General features: G+C 46.4%; 1 long non-coding RNA gene and 1 pseudogene across 1 annotated transcript; one reads left to right on the plus strand and one right to left on the minus strand.

Moving 5' to 3' along the window:
- Positions 1–6,545: 6,545 nt before the first annotated feature.
- Positions 6,546–8,873, plus strand: LOC139079641 (uncharacterized). The gene is made up of 2 exons (XR_011533420.1): positions 6,546–6,978; positions 7,285–8,873. It is a non-coding gene; the product is annotated as an uncharacterized lncRNA (long non-coding RNA).
- A 3,289-nt stretch (positions 8,874–12,162) lies between these two features.
- Positions 12,163–13,405, minus strand: LOC139079723 (olfactory receptor 2S2-like; annotated as a pseudogene).
- Between the last annotated feature and the right edge of the window lie 924 nt (positions 13,406–14,329).

Below are 14,329 nucleotides of genomic sequence, written 5' to 3' on the forward strand. Positions count from 1 at the left end.
CGAGCGGTTAAGTTCGTGTGCTCCACTGCAGCGGCCCAGGGTTTTGCCAGTTTGGATCCTGGGCATGGACATGGCACTGCTCATCAAGCCACGCTGAGGTGGCGTCCCACATGCCACAACTGGAAGGACCCACAACTAAAAAATGTGCAACTATGTACCAGGGGGCTTTGGGGAGAAAAAGGAAAATAAAATCTTTAAAGAATAGACCCAGTTTACATTAGCACCAACAGAATAGAAGAGTGTTTATTTCCCTCTATCCTTATCAATGTCAGATATTAGCAGCCTTTTAATTTTTGCTAATCTTCAGGACAAAACGTTTGAGAATTGCTGGTTTAGAGCACTTCTTAAATGAGAGAAGCTTTTCTTTTGGGATGCCTGGAATCAAAGTTCTGTTTAAAAAGAATTTTAAATTTTATTTTATATTGTAGAAATTTGTACAATGAAATGTAATGACTTAGAACACATTAGCTGTTTTTAAATTCCAACAGCGAATTTCCCTGCTACTTCTGACAAAACTGATCTTTTTTGTGCATACTCATGTCAAACTCAAGAATTTCAAATTAGCTTTAGCAAAAGCAAATATTTACATTTAAAAAGAAAACATCTGAACTCAGAACTCATGAAGATAAAAAAGTTTAATAACTGAAGATGTCTTATTAGTTGATGTCGCTAACGGCAACATCTAGGTCACATAACTTATATTGACTTAAAACAGCGTTCCCACTAGCTTTGTGTAACCATATACACAATTATTGCAATAAAGGATTAAAAAAAGAAACGCCTAGTCTCCATATTTCCACAAAAAAACTGTTGAAAGAACAAATTTCTGCTCAGTTGTTTTTTCCTTTGTCTAAAAAAAAAGTGTCAGGCACCCCACCCCACCCCACTGCTGGTGACAGTCAACCACTGATTGTTCCTGAACGGAACACAATCATTCGCGCCTAGGAAAACAATTGCAGTGAATGGGATCTTGGTCTCTACTAAAAATAAAAAATGGCTAAAAAGAGACTTTAACTTATTTTCAAGTTTTATGGCTGAATTCCTATAACTCCTAACTGGTCAAAATATTGGCAAGCTACTAGATTTTACTTAGAGTCAAATTTACTTCTTTGGTGTCTGCCCAGAAGTGCCATTGAGGCTATTTGTGGCTAGCTTTTTAAGAGACCAAAAGTACCTCAAATGGAATGAGTGTCAACACTGATGTATAACACACAAGGAAAGGCAGGAGAGAGAATTGAGTACTTTTATTTTTTTGAACAACTAAGTATAACCAATTTTTACTTTAAAGTTTCAATATTTGGCAAACCAAAACTGTTACTTCTCAAAATGACCAAAAATACAGCTGAACACTGTCTTTGTATTTTGATGTTAAACCAGGAATTATATATCTTATCAAAATTCTTATCTAATCAACTAATTCTATCAACCTCACCAAATACAATCGCCCTCAATGTAGACATACTCAATGGCCTTCTTTCCTCAAGCTTAACCAGCCCTAGCTAATTAACCCTCTAGAAACCAATACAGCCCCCAAAGTGATAAACCCCTACCCCCAAGCATCCCCAACCACCTAGTCAGCCAGTGGCCGTGATCCAGGAATCATCCATGACACAAACGTCACTGTCGCAGAGACCAATCATCTTTCAATGTCCATTTTTCATTTCTCCCTTTCACTGATAGAAACCCCTAAATTTTAACTGAGCACATGGCTTCCCAGCTAGACACTATATTTCCCATCATCCTTTGCATCTGGGTGTGGCCATGTGACTAAATTCCAATGGGATTGAGTGGAAATGAGGTTTTTCAATGTCCAGGTCAAATCCTTCAGAAAAAACTGTCCACGCCCTCTATGTCCCCCTTTCTTTGGGCTGGAATGTTTGAAATAAAGTGGTGAATCAGCCTTGATTATTTGCATGAGGACAAGAGCACAGGAGAGAGCAGAGCGAAAAGAGGGAAGTGGGCCCTGGGTCGTCCTGTAGAGCAGCGCAGCCCGCGTGCCTTGGGCTGTCTCTTCTGGCCTCAGACGCCAGTGTAACAGGACCATCCAACTAAAACCTTTTCTCTGACGCTGAAGATTTTAGCAAGATGCATAAAGGTTTTAAAATATCAAGCTTCCTCCTATGGGCTGGAAATCCCAACGTGAAGGAAGACAAACAAGCAAAACAACTCGGACACCGAACAACCTGCTCAGCCTCGGTTTCCAATGTAACCAACCCGCAAAAGGAGAAGTTTTCCTTTAAATTGTCTGTTTAAAATTTGGTTGGAAAGTAAAGTGGCCTTTCACTACGTATCTGAAATCCTGGTGGTCAATTTTTCTTTTTTTATAAACAATTTAGAGCATGAACTCTTCTCAGTTAAACTAAAAATATCCCATAAATCTATAAAGCCACTGCCTTAAAATGACTTAAACAAGGATAATTATGGCTATTAAAAACATCGTAAATTCCATTTGGTTGAGAGTAGCTAATAAAACAAAACCCACAAGCAAGGTGTTCCCTTGTACCTACAGTTGTGATACAGCGTCTGCCTGTCCCACGGGTCAGACCCCAAGGTGTAGCCAACCACACAGGGGCTCTGGAGGTCTCAGCACTTTCCAAGTCCGTGTTACTCGGATGTTGAAGCCTGCAGTGAACCTGCAGGGACAGAAGCTGGTCCCCAGTATCCCTGTTACAGTCCAGGAAGGTGAAGTCACCTGACTCTTCCTGTGGGAACTCTGTCCCCTTAGAGGTGAGCAGTGGCGAGAGACCAATGAGGAACGTTAGAGTTATGGCCTACTCAAACTGAATCTGGACTGTAAATATGCGTGGAGGAGGAGCCTTTAGCAAGCCCTATGGGCCATGACCACAGACATTTAACACCTGTGGGACGAGTCAGACTGTTATTAAGCCTCAGTATTTTCAAACGGATGGCGAACCAGCTTTGAACTTGGTGGTTCCTGCAGCCCCCGTGCATGTCCTTGAGTTTGGTGAAAGGGATTAATTAAAGCATCTGCCCCAGTTGCCTCGTGAGACTTGGGATTTTCCACCAGAAGATTCGGTTGTGCACTTTGAGGCCTATTTGCAAGAGCTGGTGAAGTGGAGGAATGCAAATGTTTCACTAGTGGGGGAGTCAATTCCGCTCCAAAGTGGGTTTCATGCCATCACCAGGAACGTTATTGGAGAGCCCGAGAATAACTTAGGGACATTTGGTTGCAGCCCATTTCATCAGAAATGAACGTGAGTGAGAATTAAAGGTGAAGAATGAGTTGATCACTTTATCAAAAAATTCGTAATGCCACAATATCTAAACTTAACATTTATTGCCCATAGTTCAAAGTCCTATGATAGCTCTTTCATTGAGCTAGCAGTTGTTTGAGAAGATTGTCCTGGTTGTCACGAGACAGGCTGGGCAACAGACACATACGGAGATAAAAATTTCAAGAAACTATTTTGTTGACTCTTTTATTTTCTCCTAATGTAGCTGAGTAAATTTCTACAGGCAATGGAGCTCTCTAGGAGTAAGTGGCAGTTCTTATATTAAAAACAATACAATGTATGGGCTGGCCCCATGGTGTGGTGATTAAGGTTGGTGCACTCCACTTTGGTGGCCCAGGTTCATAGGTTCAGATCCCGGGTGTGGACCTACACCACTCATCAGTCATGCTGTGGTGGCAACCCACATATAAATTACAGGAAGACTGGCAACAGATGTTAGCTCAGGGCTAATCCCCCAGCAAAGAAAAAAAACCCCAACGCCCCCCCAGCCCTGCCACAATACAGTGCAGAGTTAGAATTATGGAGGACTTTGTGGGAGAAACTGTTAATTGCTCCCCAATATCTGGTTGCCCTTTCTTCCACAATCAAAGAATCCCCAGTTTTTAACTAGGTCACATGGTTGCCCAGAATTAAGGCTGTATTTCTCAGCACCTCCTGTAATTAACTATGGCCACGTGACTAAGTTATAGCTAATGGGCTGCAAGCAGAATTGTAGCATGACAGCTTCTAGAAACCTTTCTTAAAGGACAGCTGACATATGCCCTTTGCTCCCTGTATTAATTAGAACTCTCCAGAGAAACAGAACCAACAGGATACACAGATATCAAAGGACATTTATTATGAGGAATTGGCTCCCACGATTATGGAGGCAAGGAAGCCCCACAATCTGCTGTCTGCAGACCCTTGAGATGCAGGAAAGCCAGTGATATAATTCAGTCTGAGTCCAAAGGCCTGAGGACCAGGGGAGCCAGTAGTGTCAGTCCTAGCCTGAGGCAGAAGACGAGAGGAGATGTCCCAGCGAACTCCTCCTTCCTCCATCTTTTGTTCTATTCAGGCCCTCAGCAGAATGGATGATGCCCACCCACTTTAGGGAGGGCAATTTACTTTACTGAGTTCACAGATTCAAATGCCAATCTCATTCAGAAACACCCTTACAGACACACCTAGAAATAATGTTTAATCTGGGCAGCCCACGGCCAGTCAAGTCGACACATAATCTCAACCATCATACTCCCCTTTGTCTCTGTCACTATTTCTATCCTTTTGCTTGTAACGTGGTGAGAGAGCTGGAGCTCTAGCTGCCTTCTTGGACTATGAGGATAAGGACCACACCAGTGGGATGGTAAAGCAGTAAACCAGAAGGAGTTTGAGTCCCTGGAGACTTAGAGGAATAGAGATCCTACAACATCCCTGAATTACTTACCTTCCAGACCTTTACACAAGACAGAGAAATATACCACTGTCTTAAGTCAGCAGTGTTACCATGGAGGTCTGCCTTTTAGTTAAACCTAAACCTTAGTGATACACACCCTTTTCCTTATGTTTACTTGAGCCTTCATGGTCCTTAGTCAATGGGTCTGTAGTCATTTCATCTTAGTGGGAAAACGCCAAACCTTGGTCCCTAGGATCACAAACTCAACACGTTGAGAACGATGTCTTTCTGTCTTCAGCAAGGAATGGAGACGTTCGAATGAATGCCAACGACTTCAATTCTCCAGCTGCTTCAGTTGGTTCCCAAGATAGTAGCCATGAGCTCCATGAGGCAATGCGACTTCATTTGTACGCTGCAGAGAGCATCGCTAATCCAAAAAATACACCTATCCTTCCCTTAAAGATGTCAGCTCTCTCCTGAAAACCTTGCTGCTAAGGGGAAAAAAACATTAGGTGAAAAAATTTTTCCATTGATTTTAATGGGAAAAATTATGATGCATTTCCTCCTGATCCAAGATACCCTAAACAGTACTCATAGATAGAAAAATATATTAATTGAACAATGAAAACAAGTTTATGTAACAAACAGCAATTAGAAAGTAAGTAAGTTGAGTCTGTAGGTAAAATGTAAAGAAGTTTACAGCACTTACCGAAAGAGGAAGGAAGGAGGAAGAAAGACTTGATAGTGGGGGTGCTGGCGCAGAAGGGGTTCTTCGGAAGGCACAGCCTTCTTTCCGCACCATTCAACGATTTCTCAGCATTTAGGGGGTTCACGGTGATCTTGCATCCAAACTTCACTACAAATAAAGTTATATCACAGAAAATACGTTGAGGGCAAAATAAAAGTAAATACGTGAGTCGTTCAAAAGGTGTAAAACCAGTGCGTGCGCACAGCCCACTGACGCGTCACGGGACATGCTTCCTCCTCCTTCCTCCACTGTGCAGTGTGCTTCGGGTTCATCCCCACGCGGCAACGACTCCTCTTCCTTCCATGTGATGTTCTCCGACTAGAAACTGCTGTGCCGAGTAGTAAGCTGGTGACTGTGTCTTTGCCTGAAACCATAAAGTCAAAATATTACTTCTTGCAGCATATGGCATTGGGTGAAAACATGGTCATACTGAAAAAAAAGAAGCCACTGTCTGAAAAGCGTGGAACCGTTCAAAGCCGTAATGGCAGCAGGTCATTAGCGAACGTCTGTGTGCGGGCTGCCGGTGTAGCTGAGGGGCGGGGGCAGGAAGAGGCAGCACCCAGACCTCCTTACAGGGTCTCACTGGGGGAGCCCGGACTGCAGGGGGAGCCCGGACTGCAGACGAGCCTCTGCACACCCGCCTCCCGGGCAGGGCCCGGGGCCCAAACTCCCTCCTGTGTTCCCCTTCAGCCGGATTTGAGGGACTCGGGTGTGTCTGGGCTGAAAGTGTTAGGGCTTCCACCAAGCTGCTGTGGATGTCCCCAGTCGGCGTTCGCTTGTGACTCTTAAAGAAACAGGCCTGAGGCCTGCTCTGACGGCCAGAGTCAGCTGAAGGGCTGACTCCGTTCAGGGAGGAATCGAGTCGCGTTGGGTAGCGAAAACCCCCTGGGAGAAAGAACAGGACGCTTCACCTGTGCCCGCTGCTGTGTCCCCGGTTCTTCTGAAATCTCCTGCATGCCGCGTCTGTTCTTATTCCCCTGGGCCCGCTGGAAGCCCAGCTAGGGGCAGCCAGGGCCAAAGGGCACGGGCTTCGGAGCTGGCCAGAAGGGCACTCGGCTCCCGCACTTCCTCCCCTGACCACATTCAAGTCTTCCCTCCCCTCCCGCCACCTCCCGCAACCTTCCTCCGCCCTCGCGTCCTCCTTGGATCCAATCACGCACGTTTCCTCTTAGCTGACGTCACCGGGCGCGAGCGTTCATCCGCGTCTCATCGGGAAGACTTTCCAGGGCTGGACTTGAACCCTGGAGCGCTCCCGGCACGTGTCTGTCCCTCCAGCGGTTCGGGTACTCTAGGAGACTCTTTCTCTGACTCTTGCGCTGGCTCCCTGCTGCTGGCGCTCTCCCGGCCGTCTCACCCTCCCGTCGTCACCGTCCCGGGAGGAGGGCCGGCCCCGCAGTCGGCCTGTGGACTACGGCGTGAGCGCCCGCGAGTTACGAGTCCTCCAACGGGCCCCGTGCTGCCAAGGCCAGTGAAGCCTGAGCGTCCGCTGCTCAGGGACAGAGAGGAGTCAGCTCGACCCAGAGGCCAGAGAGACCCCGGCTCCTCCGGGCCGTGACCTGGGGCCCCCGCCCTGTCCTGCGGCCCGCGGACTGCCCGACCTGACTGTAGGTACCACGCTGGCCGCTCTGCTGCCCCAGGACTCTGATTCTGGTCGCCGGGATCTCCTCCGGCACAGGGAGGAACTCCCACCCCAGCTCCATCCTCGGCCGCTGACTGAGCCGGGGCCCTGCCCGGCCCGTGGAGCCTCAGCGGCGGCTTGTTTTAGGAGAAGAGCAGCGGGACTGGGGCTGGGTCGGGAAGCGCCACGGCTTCTGCACAATAAACTGCCACTTTTTCAGAATCCTCCTCACCCCTTCCTCTCATCTGCAACCTTTCAGATTTTTTTATATGCTAATCTTCGATTCCTCTAGAATTTCTCTCTGTGTTTGGTGAGGGCCTTACGGAGCCCAGACCCAGAACGCGAGCCTGGTTCTGAGAACGTGGAGAGACGCAGGTCGCTGGAACTCGCTGTCGTGGGAAACAGCGGCCACTTGCCGCCGGGGCAGAGGGCTCGCGGGCAGCAGCGGCGGCCGCAGGAGGCAGCCCGGAGGAGCCGGCGCCCGTTCTCCTCCCGCTCCGCTCTCCCCCAGCGCCCCCACGGGCAGCACCGGCGGGCAGCCGGCCGGCCGAGACAGACGCGCTCGGCGTCCCTGCCCAGCGTCGCCGAGCGAGCGCAGGACGGCTCCGAAGCTGAGACAGTAGCCTAGGGATCCGCACGTGGACCCTCACATATTAAATGACGTATGTATTGGGGCCTATTTCTAGACTCTGTTCCAATGACCTATTTCTCCACCAACACTAAACTTTATTTTATTACTGTACTTTTGTACATTTTGGCATCTGGTAGGACTAGTTCCTCCTTGGTTTTTCCCCCAAAATTCCTGGCTATTCTGACACGTGTTTCTATATTATTATATTATATGTAATATATAGCTATATTTCTATGTGAATTAGAATTAACTTCTCAGTGACTGGAATCTCGTTGAATTTCTATGTTAATTTAGGGGACTTGAGAAGTTTCCACTAATGAGATTTCTTATCCAACTTTTATCCAAATATTCCTTTGAGTTCTCTCAGTAGAGTATTATGCTTTTATTCACGTAAGTATTGTGGATTCTTCACTTTATTCTTAGGTATTTCCCCTCCAATTCATTGCTAATATACAAATTCTGTCTTCCCTCATATTTTCTCCTGGTTACTATTTGTATGAAAAACTTGATTTTTGCATGTTAATTTCATAACCAGCTTCTTTGTTGAATTCTACTTTTTTTTTTTTTTTTGAGGAAGATTAGCCCTGAGCTAACTCTGCCAATCCTCCCCTTTTTGCTGAGGAAGACTGGCCCTGAGCTAACATCCATGCCCATCTTCCTCTACTTTATATGTGGGACACCTACCACAGCACGGCTTTTGCCGAGCGGTGCCATGTCCACACCCGGGATCCAAACCGGCGAACTCTGGGCCTCCGAGAATCGGAAGGTGCGCACTTAACCGCTGCACCACCGGGCCGGCCCCCAAGTTCTATTTTTTTCTTTAATTGCTTTTCAATTGATTTTCCTGTTTTGTCCAGGTATAAAATTAATGGTATATGTTATCAGTAATAATAAATTATTCCCTCCTGTCTTCTATTTTCACTATTTTCTTTCCGTTCTCTGATTCAATGGCTGCTATTGTAACGGGTTGATTTCACTCTTCATTCCCGCGGTGCAGACGTTTTTGTTAGAGACATAGATTTAATTTTCTTAAAGAAGAACACACACTTTCCTATTTTATTAGAAGTTGTGTGAAGTCCATAAATTGATTTTTAACTTTTCAAATAACTTTGATGAATCTATTGAAATGATCACGTTGTTCCTCCCTTGACCTATGGATGTGGTGAATTATTCCAGTAAATATTCTTAAATTGTTTCACTTTTACATTTTTGAAATAAATCCACCTGGATATGGTTTGTTATTCTTTTAATGTGTTGCTGAATTCTACTGTATGAGTATATACACAGACACACACACACATTCACACGAGTGAGGTGGGGCTCTGGTTTTCTCCATTGTACCTTCTCTGTCCTGTTTCTCATGTTTCGCCATCACTGTTATGCTGGATTGGTTGAAGAAATTTGGAATATATCTTTCTCGCTGTATGCTCTGAAATAACTTAAACAGTGTTAAAGGCTTTCATTCCCCAAATATTTAATAAGACTCATCTCTCTGGGCCTGGAACATCTTAAGATGGTAACTGGAAATTTCTCAATTTCTTCTTAGGTAATCGGTGTTTTTAGGAGGTCTATCTCTTTAATGGTTAATTGGGTAATTTATTTTTTTTTAGAAAATAATTTTTTCCCTAAATTCTCAATTTTTTTCTGAGAGTGGAGAAAACTATTATAGAATTTCTCATTTTCTTGGCAATAGCGGTATGCATCATATTTGAGTTGGGTGGTGCCCCTGGATTGTGGAAGCCCTGGGGGATGGAGAGGAAGGGCGGGCTGAGCAGGTGGAGCCCTCCCCCCTCCAATCTCTCCCACCTCCATTCCGCCCCGGCCGCTGCCCCGCTTCCACGGAAGCAGACCCACTTTACATTTGGAGTTTCAGCTTAAAGATTTCATTGGGAATTCGGTCACTAGAATAAAAGCCTGAAAAATCACTGACCAAGAACTGTGAAGTTGAAATAATACATTTGTTTGAATACGTATAATAACATGAGAGTATGCCTGGCCCCCGAAGGAGTTTATCCATTCTGATCATTTTCATTTGGGAGATTTTAGGAATGGGTTCCTATATGATATAGCGCCATAGCAATAATTGTTCAGAAAGACTGATGACCTAGGTCAATGAGAAAGTTCCCATCTTGTCTCTTCTTGCTGTTAATGCATCTTGTTCTTTTTGAAAGCATGGGCCAGGAGAAGGGTGACTGACTTTGAAAGGCAAGGAATGTGAAGTTGGAGGGTGGGAGCAGAGGTAGCCACTGTTCCTAGAGAAAACAAATCATGCAATTTCTAACTTAACAGTTACCTCAGGATCATGTAATTTGTAATAGAAAAGGACATGGCCATCATTACTCAGGGGGAAAGGAAGTGAGTAGAGGACAGCTAACACGAAGGGGCCCTTTTTCAACTTTCTCTGCACCAGACTGATGTCAGGCACCCTGGGGAAATACAATTAGCTTAGCAGTGTCATCATTATTCCCAAGGTATTTTCAGAAATATCACATTCTTCCTATTGCTGGAATAGACTAGATGATGCTCTCGACATAGTTTAGTACCCGCCAGCTGGGTAATGCTGGGCGCTCTGGGCACAGGACGAAGAACTGGGGCTGTCTAGGCTGGAGGGAAACAGACTCAGGGACCAGAAGAACTGTCGTCACATGTCAGAAGGAGACAGATTAGACGCATTTCATGTGAAGGCATGAAGCTGGATCAGGACTGGGAGCAGCTCCTGGAGAGGATATTTTAGCACAAGGCAAGGAAGAATTCGCTAGTAGGGCTGAATGCGACAGCTCGAATCTAGAAGTACTGAGTTCTTTGTCACTGGAGGTGTCCAAGCAGATGCTGGCGACCGGGGCCAGGGGCCGTGGAGAGGAACTCCATGCACCATGTAGGTAGGACTGAACGAGCAGACCTCTGAAGCCTTCGTCAGAAACGATGCTCCTGCATGGCTGGGCAAGTGTCTGAAGTTCGCTTGAGTGGCCGCTAGATGTCACTCTTGTGTATCTGCAATAGCAAGATTCTTTCTCTACCAGTGCAAAGTGGAACTCGGGAACATGACTAAGCAAAGACAGTGGAATTTTAATAACTAAATGTGCGTCCTTAGCTTATGCATTTTTAATAAGTGTAAGAAAACTTAAATATCGCTTGAAGCAAAAATTTCCAGCATCTATTCTCAAAATTGGATTCACTTTCTAAATTCTCTTTTTAAATGTCTTCCAATGTTCTCAAAATTTAATATAAGTTGCCATAAAACTGCTTCTATACATCCACTTCCATCTCTGAATCGTTCACCTGTCTTCTGTGTCTGTTGTTCTAGGGAGGACCTATGTCTTGCTCTTTTCTAGATGGCACATAGCACCGTGCAGCCTTCATAATACTACTGCTAATAATTACCGTTTACAAAGCACTCATTTCTAGTATCTTATCTGATCCAAGTAAAATCAAGTGGTTAGGTTTTAAAATATGAAGAAATAGCTGAGAGGAGCTGAGCAACCTGCCAAGGCCGTAGGTAAGAACTGCTTCCCAGTTCTCATTGTGCTGAACTATGGGGGTTCAGGAAATGCTGCAGACTTTCCATCTCTGGGACGTTCACAGTGTGTTCTACCATAGTGCAGGCTCTGAGAGTTCTGGAGCAGAGAAACCTGTCACGCCGCAGCCCCAAAGTCTTCAAATGTGTTTAACCCTTTCTTCCTCCCTTCCTCCCTCCTTCCTCTCTCCTTCCTCCCTCCCTCCCACCCTCTTTCCTCCCTTCCTCCTTCCTTCCTCCCTCCCTCCTTCCTCCCTCCCTCCTTCCTTCCTTACATCCTCCTTCCTTCCTTCCTCCCTCCCTTCTTTCTTCCTTCCTCCCTCTTTCCTTCCTCCCTCCCTCCTTCCTTCCTACCCCATTCCCTTCCTTGCCTTCCTTTCTTTCTTACCGTCTATGTATCTACCTACCTATCATCTATTTTTTTTCAGAATGTGAGTTATTATCTCTCAGAATACTAGTATTTTTATTGTGAATTGCTATAAGTGAAAAATATCAAATTCAAGCTCTGTACACCTTCTTGAATTTAATTTAATTTACCAGCAGCGTTTCATAATCTGCAGTGCAACAGGAAAAAAATCCCCTCAGTTTTCTCACAGCTAGAAAGAAATTCAGTTTATCAAAATAGATTATTCCCACCCAAAACTCTCTATGTGGAGAACTCGTCTTTGTCTCTTCTTAGCACTTCAGGCAAACTGAATCTAGCAGACGAAAGCCCCAACTGAAATTTCCACTTCCTCCTTGTACCTCTGACTCTCCTGGTGAATGCAGGAGGGGTGGCAACGTGGCTGGGAGAGCCATCCCCTCCCCTGGACTAACTCCGCAGCTTAGACACTAAGGGCCATCTGGCTTGCTCTAATGTGCCGTCTCCTTAGTTTAGCATGTGTTCAGGACGCCTTCATACGTTCAGTTAGAGTATTTACTGCCTGGCATCTGTTGAAGCTGTTACACATATAGTCAAAACATAAGAGATAGATACACTCTGAAAAGTTAAATATTCCCCGAAAAGGGACTTAAGGACAAGAGACCATTCCGGTTATCTTGACTTGGCTTTTGAATGGCAGCCATGACTGGAAGTCCTATGTTACACGGCAAAGAGAACCACAGATGACCCCCTACATCACTGGCTGAAGTATTTCTGAGCCACCAGGTTCCTCACAGTGGCCTTCACGTCCTTGTCCTCAGGGTATAGATGATGGGGTTGAGCATGGGGGCCAGCACTCCATAGACGAGGGGGATGAGCTCATCGGAGAGGTCCTCTTTGTCTGCCCTCACAAGGCCCTTAGACTTGGGCTTCCCATACATGAAGAGGTTGGTCCCACAGAAGACAACCATGACTGTGAAGTGGGCACAGCAGGTGGAGGTCTTTTGCCTCCCCTCAGCTGAGGAGATCCGCAGGATGGTAGCAATGATGAATACATGAGAGACAAAAATGAACGGGACTGGGACCCCCAGGAAGATCACATTTGCTACCCCCATGCTGATCACTTTGATGGAGTTGTCATCACAGGCCAACCTCAGGATAGCCAGGATCTCACAAGTGAAGTGGTCGATGACATTGTTCCCACACAAGGCCAGCTGAGTTGCCAAGGATGTGTGTACCACAGAAGCAGCACCATCGATAGCCCAGGAGCTGGCAGCCATGGGCACGTACGCAGCAATCAAATGCCATCAAGCCCAGCAGCACACACTCTGTGGCTCCCCTGGCAAGGGAGAGAAACATCTGCATGGCACAGCCTAAGAGGGAGATGGTTGCCTAGGGGAGTCAGGAGGCCAACCAGGACCAGACGGGTGCAAGAGGTGGTGTAGCAGATGCCCAGGAAGGAGACGTTCCCCAGGAAGAAGTACATGGGCGTGTGCAGGTGGGAGTCAGGGGTGGTCACCAGCATGAGGACCCCGTTGCCCAGCAGGACCACCAGGTACATCAGCAGGATGAGCACAGAGAACATTTTCTCCAGCATTGGGTGGGCTGAGAGGCCCAGGAGAATGAACCCCACCACCAGGGAGGTCCAGCTGGCTTCTTCCAGGTGATACCCCTTCTGACATCAGCAAAGTACAAAAGCAGCACGTCAGGTTTTCCTGAGAAGAGTCCCAGGCATCCGGTATGTGGTCAAGTCCGTGCTGCATAACAGCAAAGCATATGTGCGTCAGAGAAAAATAACCAAGGGAGGCAACAGGGGAGTCCTCAGCTCCTAGATGGGAGGAGGTCAGAGCTGGAACAGAGCTTACAAGGGAGCGGCACTGGGTGAGGACCTCAAATATTCCAGCCATGTGCGAGGAATTCTCCAACGTTGCTGCATCCTCTCGTGGCCCATAAAAGCAACTGAGGCCTAGGGAGGGGAAGTGGCCCATCTGAGCCTTCTGAGCCAGCCGGTGCCAGAGACAGGACTTGAACCCAGCAGAGCTAATCTCCGGTCAGGAAGGGCTTTCCCTCTGCATTATGATGAATGGCTGGACGATGCTGTGAACTATTTCTCTTTAATGTAAATGGATAGAAATTTCATTTAATCTGAGCTTTCTTAGATTCTCAGGCAAACCCCCAAACTTAGAACTATCAAATTTTCAAGCCTCTTTAAACTTTGATTACATTTGGAAGGGGCTTGTATACAAGTGTTAATCCACATCCAGACAGACACGCCTGGGCGAAGGCTCAGCCATCCGCGACACAGACCTGACTGTCGTCTGCCTTGGGATTTGCCTATTTTAGATACGGATTGATGGCAATACATGGGGTGGTTCCCACAAGGGGAAGAACTTTATGAAGTCAACACTTCATGAGGTGACTGAGCCCACATGATGGCATGACAACTGGGCAGCTCACTGACCAGTCAGCTCAGTTATTAATAACCACACTGCCTACACTCGTCAGATAGGAGGGTTTAGGACAGTGACTTCTAATCCCATTCCGTTAGCATACTGGTGAAATTCTTAGCCAGGGGGGACCAAGGAATGTTCTTCCTCTGTCCTTTTAAGTTATTATTATATTCTCGTGTAATATTCTGGCTCTCTGATGCCATTCTTGTGTTCCACACAGGCAGCTAGCTTATAGGAAGGCCTGTATGCCCTTGTGTGGCGGATTTCTGGTTTCCCAGCTGCAATTGCCCAGACTCTAAACTCAGAAACCTCATTGATGGTATTTCTATAGCTCCTTCTTAGCTGCAATGGTGTGTGTGTGTAGGAGTGGGTGGACGATGG

Source organism: Equus przewalskii, chromosome 26 (genome assembly GCF_037783145.1).
Source record: "Equus przewalskii isolate Varuska chromosome 26, EquPr2, whole genome shotgun sequence".
NCBI classification, from domain to species: domain Eukaryota; kingdom Metazoa; phylum Chordata; class Mammalia; order Perissodactyla; family Equidae; genus Equus; species Equus przewalskii.